This window comes from Oncorhynchus gorbuscha, linkage group LG09 (genome assembly GCF_021184085.1).
Source record: "Oncorhynchus gorbuscha isolate QuinsamMale2020 ecotype Even-year linkage group LG09, OgorEven_v1.0, whole genome shotgun sequence".
NCBI lineage: Eukaryota > Metazoa > Chordata > Actinopteri > Salmoniformes > Salmonidae > Oncorhynchus > Oncorhynchus gorbuscha.
In genome coordinates this window covers 25,360,561-25,370,021 of record NC_060181.1, presented here as the reverse complement: position 1 = coordinate 25,370,021, position 9,461 = coordinate 25,360,561, and the positions used below count along the sequence as shown (strand labels likewise).

The window sequence follows — 9,461 nt, the reverse complement described above, 5'->3', positions numbered from 1 at the left end:
GAGGCAGAATACAACAGGACGGAACAATGGCAACGCGAACAAGAATCCGACAAGGACAGAAACAGAAACAGAGAGAGAAATAGAGACTTAATCAGAGGGCAAAATAGGGGACAGGTGTGAAAGAGTAAAAGAGGTCGTTAGGAGAATGAGGAACAGCTGGAAGCAGGAACGGAACGATAGAGAGAGAGAGGAATAAAGAGAGAGAAAGAAACCTAATACGACCAGCAGGGGGAAACGAAGAGAAAGCACAGGGACAAGACATGACAATACAATACATGACACACACTCACTAAAGCATTTGCGTTTAGTGAGTCTGCTAGATCATAAGCAGCAGGGATGACCAGGGATGTTCTCCCTGGTCAAGTGTGTGAATTGGACCCTTGAGCTGTCCGGCTAAGCATTCAAAACTTCTACAGGCTAGGGTCTATTTTTCTCCATTTTTGCCTGACTGACGTGCCCAAAGTAAACTAAACTAAACTAAATCCAGATATGCATATAATTGGTACCATTGGAAAGAAAACTCTGAAGTTTGTAGAAATGTTAAAATAATGTAAGAGACTATAACACAATAGATATGGTAGGAGAAAATTCTAAGAAAAACCAAACCGGACATATTTTTTGTTTTGAGAGCCCATGTTCCTCCATTAGAATGTATAGGGAAAAAATTAAATCCTATGGCTTCCACTGAATGTCAGTAGGCCTTGTTCAAGGTTTCAGGCTTGTTTCTTCCCAAACGAGGAAGAATTGTGAGTTTTAGTACCGGGATACAGACTTAGAAATCAGTCTATGCACGCACGATGAAGAGGACGCGCACCTGCTAATATCATTTTCCTATTGAACATACTTCTTTCTGTATGAAATATTATAGTTTATTTACAATTTAGGGTACCTGAGGATTAAATAGAAACGTATTTTGACTTGTTTTAACAAAGTTTAGCGGTAGCTTTTGGATTCCTTTCTCTGCATGTTGATTGAGTGGATTACTCAAATCGATGGCACCAACTAAACAGACTTTTTGGGATATAAAGAAGGATTTTATCTAACAAAACAACACTACATGTTGTAGCTGGGACCCTTTGGATGACAAATCAGAGGAAGATTTTCAAAAAAAGTAAGTGAATATTTTATCGCTATTTGTGAATTTATGTAACCTGTGCTGGTGGAACAATATTTTGATGTAGAGCACCGTCCTCAAATAATCGCATGGCATGCTTTCACTGTAAAGCCTATTGTAAATCAGACAGTGCAGTTAGATTAATAGGAATTTAAGCTTTTAACCGATATAAGACACTTGTATGTTCCTAAATGTTTAATATCCATAATTTCTATGATTATTTATTTGAATTGCGCGCCCTCCAGTTTCACCGGAAGTTGTCCCGCTACTTTTGAGTGTCACAGAAAACATAAAAAGTACATTATTTTCTGTAGGAATTTAGAAGTAAAACAAAAAGTAGTCAAAAATGTAAATAGTAAAGTAAAGTACAGACAACAAAGAAATACTGAACTTCTCTAGGATAGGGGGCAGCATTCGGAATTTTGGATGAAAAGTGTGCCCAAATTAAACTGCCTGCTACTCTTGCACAGATGCTAAGATATGCATATTATTAGTAGATCTGGATAGAAAACACTCCAAAGTATCTAGAACTGTTTGAATCATGTCTGTGACAATAACATAACTTATTTGGCAAGCGAAACCCTGAGGACAAACCATTCAGTTTTCTTTTTAGGTCACTCTTTTCAATAGGTTTTCATTGGGAATCCAGATTTGCAGTTCCTATTTTTTCCACTGTATGTCAACAGTCTTTAGAAATTGGTTGAGGATTTTCCTTTGAGAAACTAAGAAGTAACACTGTTCAGAATGAGGCTGGAGGGAAGTGTACTCTTTGTTAGAGGCGTGTTACACAGAGGCTAGCTAGACTTTGTTTTCCTGCTGTATTGAACACAGATCATCCCGTCTTCAATTTTATCAATTATTTACGTTAAAAAATACCTAAAGTTGTAATACAAAAGTACTTTGAAATGTTTGAACAAAGCTTACAGATAACTTTTGAGATATTTTTTAGTCACTTTGCGCAAGTTGGAACCGGTGTTTTTCTGGATCAAACGCGCCAAATAAATGGACATTTTGGATATATATCGATGGAATTAATAGAACAAAGGGATAATTTGTGATGTTTATGGGACATATTGGAGTGCCAACAGAAGAAACTCGTCAAAGGTAAGGCATGAATTATATCTTTATTTCTGCGTTTTGTGTTGCGCCTGGCGGGTTGAAATATGATGGTCTGGGTTTGTTTGCTTGGGTGCTATCCTCAGATAATAGCTTGAAAATCTGACACGTTGGCTGGATTCACAACAAGTGTAGCTTTAATTTGGTATATTGAATATGTGATTTCATGAAAGTTTAATTTTTATAGGAATTTATTTGAATTTGGCGCTCTGCATTTTCACTGGATGTTGGCCAGTTGGGATGCTAGAGTCCCACATATCCCAGAGAGGTTTTTAAAGTATTTTAAATACATTTTTACACCACTTTTATTAACTCATGTAAAATGATGCATTCTTGCAGTAAAACTATACAACAAATGTTCATTTTGTCTGGGAACAGGAATAGAAAAATGTTTTATTTCTTTCAGCATATGTTGAGAATTTTAATGCCTGTGTAACTTGTTATCTTATCAGGAATGTGTTTCATCATTTTCTCAACTTTTCATTTACTTATAAACCTGTCCATCTGATGACATTTTGACATTTTGCACAGGACCAACCTTTCCACAAGTTATTGCGATTTCTCCTCGGTCCCTAAACCAAAAAGACAACTTTGGCAATCAACAGACAACTTTACCGGTCGTTGTACTATTGCATAATTTCTTTTTACTATGTTTTTGTTGATGAATGCACAAACTGTCAGATAAAGTAAATGTTATGTTTGTGAGCAATACAAGCTGATACATTCACTTTGTAAACATAGGAGCTTTACCCTGCCTAGTTTTTCTGTGATGTGGTCGATTGTAACAAATTTTAAATTGGCTCAAATTCCTGCTTCACAACATAATTTTCATGCATGGCCAGTCCGACCCTGTCACGTCCTGACCTTAGTTCCTTTTTAATGTCTCTATTTTGGTTTGGTCTTGCCGTGAGTTGGGGTGGGCATTCTATGTTGTTCATTTTATGTTTTGTTTTGTGTGGTGTATTTCTATGTGTTTGGCCGGGTATGGTTCCCAATCAGAGGCAGCTGTCAATCGTTGTCTCTGATTGAGAACCATACTTAGGTAGCCTGTTTCCACCTGTGTTTGTGGGTAGTTGTTTTCTGTTTTGTGTGTCTGCACCTTACAGAACTGTTTCGTTCCCGCTCTCTCTTTGTTGTTTTTTTGGTTATTGCAGTTTTCAGTTTATTTATTAAAACGAACATGGACACTTACCACGCTGCGTTTTGGTCTGATCCTTCCTATTCCTCATCCGAGGAGGACGACGATCGTTACAGACCCTTAATACTTTAATTTACTCCACTTAGATGGAGTCTGTTTCTGATCCATAGATATGTGAGCGAGCATCTATAATCGATGGGAATGTTCTTTCAAAGTGTTTTAACAACCGAACCAACCAAGTTAGTGTCTTATTACTTTGCTTCTCTGCGTTCACGCTGCATCAGCAAATAATAACAAATAATGGCGTTTTTTAATCTGTTTGAAATAAGGTTGTTTCGTTTGTCAACTTTGCCCTGCCTCACTCTTATCAAATCAAATCAAATGTATTTGTCACATACGCATGGTTAGCAGATGTTAATGCGAGTGTAGCGAAATGCTTGTGCTTCTAGTTCCGACAATGCAGTAATAACCAACGAGTAATCTAACCTAACAATTCCAAAACTACTACCTTATACACACAAGTGTAGAGGGATAAAGAATATGTACATAAAGATATATGAATGAGTGATGGTACAGAACGGCATAGGCAAGATGCAGTAGATGGTATCGAGTACAGTATATACATATGAGATGAATAATGTAGGGTATGTAAACATATTAGGTAGCATTGTTTAAAGTGGCTAGTGATATATTTTACATAAATTTCCATCAATTCCCATTATTAAAGTGGCTGGAGTTGAGTCAGTGTGTTGGCAGCAGCCACTCAATGTTAGTGGTGGCTGTTTAACCTCTTGCTCCTACCTGACACGCAGGCGTCCCATCTAGACATCTGGAAATGCAAATGCACTACGCTAAATGCTAATAGTTCTAGTTAAAACTCAAACGTTCATTAAAATACACATGCAGGGTATTGAATTAAAGCTACACTCGTTGTGAATCCATGCAACAAGTCAGATTTTTAAAATTCTTTTCGGCGAAAGCATGAGAAGCTATTATCTGATAGCATGTAACACCCCAAAAGACCCGCAGGCGACGTAAACAAAATAATTAGCATAGCTGGCGCTACACAAAACGCACAAATAAAATATAAAACATTCATTACCTTTGACCATCTTCTTTGTTGGCACTCCTAGATGTCCCATAAACATCACTATTGGGTCTTTTTTTTCGATTAAATCGGTCCATATATAGCCTAGATATCGATCTATGAAGACTGTGTGATCAACGAAAAAAATAGCGTTTTATAACGTAACGTCTTTTTTTTAAATGAAAAAAGTTGACGATAAACTTTCACAAAACACTTCAAAATACTTTTGTAATGCAACTTTAGGTATTAGTAAACGTTAATAAGCGATCAAATTGATCACGAGGCGATGTATATTCTATAGCTGTACGTCTGGAAATAATGTCCGGGTAAATCTCAACCAAAATATCCGGTCGGAGACCGGAAGAAAGGAGCTGCCTTGCGTCTGTTTGACCAAGAAACAAATACTAGGCAAATGACAAGACTGTTGACATCGTGTGGAAGCTGTAGGTATTGCAACCTCGGGCCCCATTTAATGTGGTTCACCTTTATCAATGGGTTGAAATGGCGCATGGATATATTTTTCCATTTTCAGTGATCAGATTTTCCTGCACTTTTCGATGAAACGCACGTTCTGTTATAGTCACAGCCGTGATTTAACCAGTTTTATAAACGTCTGAGTGTTTTCTATCCACACATACTAATCATATGCATATACTATATTCCTGGCATGAGTAGCAGGGCGCTGAAATGTTGTGCGATTTTTAACAGAATGTTCGAAAAAGTTTGAGGGTCGACTTAAGAGGTTAACAGTCTGATGGCCTTGAGATAGAAGCTGTTTTTCAGTCTCTCGGTCCCAGCTTTGATGCACCTGTACTGACCTCGCCTTCTGGATGATAGCGGGGTGAACAGGCAGTGGCTCGGGTGGTTGTTGTCCTTAATGATCTTTATGGCCTTCCTGTGACATCGGGTGGTGTAGGTGTCCTGGAGGGCAGGTAGTTTGCCCCCGGTGATGCGTTGTGCAGACCTCACTACCCTCTGGAGAGCCTTACGGTTGTGGGCGGAGCAGTTGCCGTACCAGGCATAATGCCATCATTGTAAAATGTCTATTCTCTTCTGTACATAAATCATTGATAGGCACTGACACATGTACAGGCACCAGCATTCGAAAGCCTGTATCAAACTACTCAGAGTCAGAGTGCTGATTAAGGATCAGCTTGGCCTTTTAGATCATAATTAATAAGAGGACATCGACATAGGGGACCTGATCCGAGATCAGCACTGATGCGTAGAGGCCCAGGGCTGTCTAGCCCTGGCTTATGCCGCATTCAAAGCAACTAGGAACTCAGAACTGGGAACCTGGAAAACTCCAACATTCTACTTCAGTGCATTCAAAACATCTGGGAACTCCGGGGAAAAGAACGAGCACAGACTGGGATTTAAAAAAAAATAAATCTCATCCAAATCGGGAATTCCCGCTCGGGAGCCTTTTATTTGATTTCACCTTTATTTAACTAGTCAGTTAATGAACAAATTCTTATTTGCAATGACGGCCTACCAAAAGGCAAAAGGCCCCCTGCGGGGACAGGGGCTTGGATTAAAAAAATAAAATATAGGACAAAAATGCACATCACAACAAGGGAGACACCACAACACCACATAGAGAGAGACCTAAGACACCAACACAGCATGTTAGCAACACATGACATGGCAGCAGCACAACATGGTCACTGCTTTCTAGAGCTCTGACTTTCCCACCAGAAGATTACTGACTTCATGATTTGACCTCATATTTTTGAGTTCCCAGTTGTTTTGAATGTGGCATTCCTCAGGCCTTTTGTTGGATTGGTAAAAATGACTATTTTCCATTATTTCTTGACAAGTTTACTGACCGGGACATAGTAAAACATAAATCATACAGTAAACAAATAACAACATGCTGAAGTTAATGTGTGTGCTGCCAGGAGCCAATTGTGAACTACTTTAATGGGGAATTTATTAACATTCCACTTTACTAGAATTTCAAAGTTGGTTTTCAGAAATAGTGCACATTATCCCCATCTCATCATTCAGAGAATAACATTCAAAAGTACGCTCAGTGAGTGGCCAGTTTATTAGGGACACCACCAATTACTCATGTGGCCATGGCTTGCTATATAATGCAGGCACACAGGCATTGGGTTAGTGTTCAGTTGAATGTTAAAATGTGTGACCTAAGAGACTTTCAGAGTGCTATGATCGTCAGTGCCAGGTGCGCCGGTTCCAGAATTTTAGAAACGGTCGGCCTCCTGGACTTTTCACGCAAGACTGTGTCTTGGGCTGAGAAGGAATGCCTCCAGAGAAGGGTGTGACAAAAAAAACATCCAGTCAGAGGCAGTCCTATGGGCAAAAACAGCTCGTTGATGAGAGGTCGAAGGTGAATGGCAAGAATCATGCAAGATAACAGGCGGCCCCGAACAGGCAAATACAAGTACAGTACAACAGTTGTTTGCAGAATGGCATCTCGTAACACACATCTCGTCGGTCCGTGTCACGGATGGACTATTGCAGCAGACGGCCCCACCGGGTTTCACTCCTATCAGCAAAAAACAAGAAGAAGTGGCTCTCAGTGTCAACGGAACAGGCTGGTGGTGGTGGTATAATGGTGTGGGTAATGTTTTCCTTGCACACATTAGGTCCCATGATACCATTTGAGTAACTTTTCCATGCTCCAGAGAATTTAGGCTCTTCTGGAGGGAAAAGGGTGTCCAATACGGTACTAAATGGGTGTACCTAAAAAGCTGTTTAACTGAACAGCCACACCATCTCTCAATAGGTACTAACCTACCGTACCTGTCAGTATGTCTATCTTCTGTGTCATTTATTACATACTATTGTTGAGTTAGTACATAGAGTTACTGTATATGTGGTAATTGTAGAATATTTCTACTTTCCAGCTGTGCATTCCCTGCGGTTTGTTAGTACTCTGGGACATTAGGAATACCAGACTTGCCAGAGTTCGTGACTTTGGTGCTGGTGAATGGAAATCTCTTCTCCTACTATGATAGTAACATCAGCAGAATGACTCATAAACAGGAGTGGATAGCCAAGTCAGAGGGGCCTGACTACTGGGAGAGAAACATTCAGCTGTACATTGGTAATGAGCTGCTCCCCAAAACCAACCTGGTTGTTTCCCAGCAGCGCTTCAATCAGACTGCAGGTGAGTGATGATAAACCACCCTTATTAACATCAGTATTAAATATCAACTTAACTAAGCATGTGTGTGTGTATTACCCTCCTCTGTAACCAACAGCAGAGCCACCTGCCTGTGTGAGTCTCTGATAAGAGAGAAAGCAACGGACAGAGAAAGCAGTGCACTGTGATGATATCTCGACAACTCTTACTCTGAACCTCACTCGGTCTCTCTCGTTGCCTCTCTCTCTCTGGTGTGCACATATCGCAGGTAATGTATGGTTGTGAGTGGGATGAAGAGACTGGTATCACTGATGTGTTGTTCCAGTATGGTCATGATAGAGAGGATTTCATCTCATTTGACCTAAAGACAATGACATGGGTCACTCCAAAGCCACAGGCTGTCATCACCAAACACAAGTATGACAGTAACATAGCTGTTAATGAGGGGTATAAGCATTACCACACCCAGAGGTGTATAACATGTCTCAAGAAGTATCTGCAGAATGGGAAGAGTACTCTGCAGAGGATAGGTACAGAAACACTGGGACAATTTCTTCTACATACACAATTCTTATTTAATACTGTTGAGTTTTTAAATGTGTGCATTGAATTGTACATAAGTCACAATACTGTTAACACTGTGCATTGTTAATAACAACTTCCTTATTCTGCTCTACATCTTTTCCCTGTCATTCTTTCTCTCCCATCTCTGTCTCTTTACCCCACCCTACTCTCTCTTCCATCCTTTCTTTCCACACCCATTTCTCTCCCCCAGTGTCTATCCTCCAGAAGAACCCCCCCCCCCTCTCCAGTTGTGACACGTCATGCTACAGGTTTCTACCCCAGAGGAGTGATGGTGATGCGGATGAGAGGAGAAGAGGATATCCATGAGGATGTGAAGTATGGAGAGACCCTCCCCAACCACGACGGGATCTTCCAGATGAGGTCTCGTCTGACGGTGGACCCTAAGGAGTGGGACAACAACAACACCTAAAGCTGTGTCGTCCAACAAGAACCCTGTATTACACCCTGATTTGTTCCACCAGTCTTTGTGCTCATCTCCACCCCAGTCCAGGTGTTGACCCTCTTCCCCATTACCCCCAGTGTATTTATACTTGTGTTCTCTGTTTATCTGTTGCCAATTCATCTTGTCAAGCTTACCAGCGTATTTTCTGAGTTCCTGTTTTCTACTAGACTCTGATTTGACCTCTTGCCTGCCCTGACACTGAGCCCGCCTGCCTGACCATTCAGCCTGCCCTGACCTCGAGCCTGCCTGCCGCCCTGTACCGTTTGGACTCTGACCTGGTTTATGAACTTTTGCCTGTCCTCGACTTGCCTCAAGCCTGCCCCTTGGTTGTTCAATAAATATCAGAGATTCGAACCATCTGCCTCCTATGTCTGCATCTGGTTCTTGCCCTGTGTCGTTATACCCTGAGGATGAAGTCACCATCTGGGTCTTGCCCTGTGTCGTTATACCCTGAGGATGAAGTCACCATCTGGGTCTTGCCCTGTGTCGTTATACCCTGAGGATGAAGTCACCATCTGGGTCTTGCCCTGTGTCGTTATACCCTGAGGATGAAGTCACCATCAGACTGGAACACTCAGGTGGTCAAGACCAACTGGAGTTAGCAATTATGATCATACAGAGAAATTGTGAATGTTACGGCATACTTGTAGAGAGGCTACAGTCTACACAAAGGACCTCTGTCATGTTAATTGATAATTTTTGCCTTTGAATATTGGTAAAACATTTAACTCGATGCATATAGTCATAGGCTATTAATTCATTTTTACCTCATAAACCAAAAATTCCCAAACTTAGCATACCAAACATTCAAAATAAAAACAAATTACCTCAATGATAAAGCATTTACTGTGTGGAAAGGTGTCCTCT

General features: G+C 40.6%; 1 pseudogene; it reads left to right on the top strand.

Moving 5' to 3' along the window:
• Positions 1-6,596: 6,596 nt before the first annotated feature.
• Positions 6,597-9,147, top strand: LOC124044337 (annotated as a pseudogene).
• The last annotated feature ends 314 nt before the right edge of the window (positions 9,148-9,461 follow it).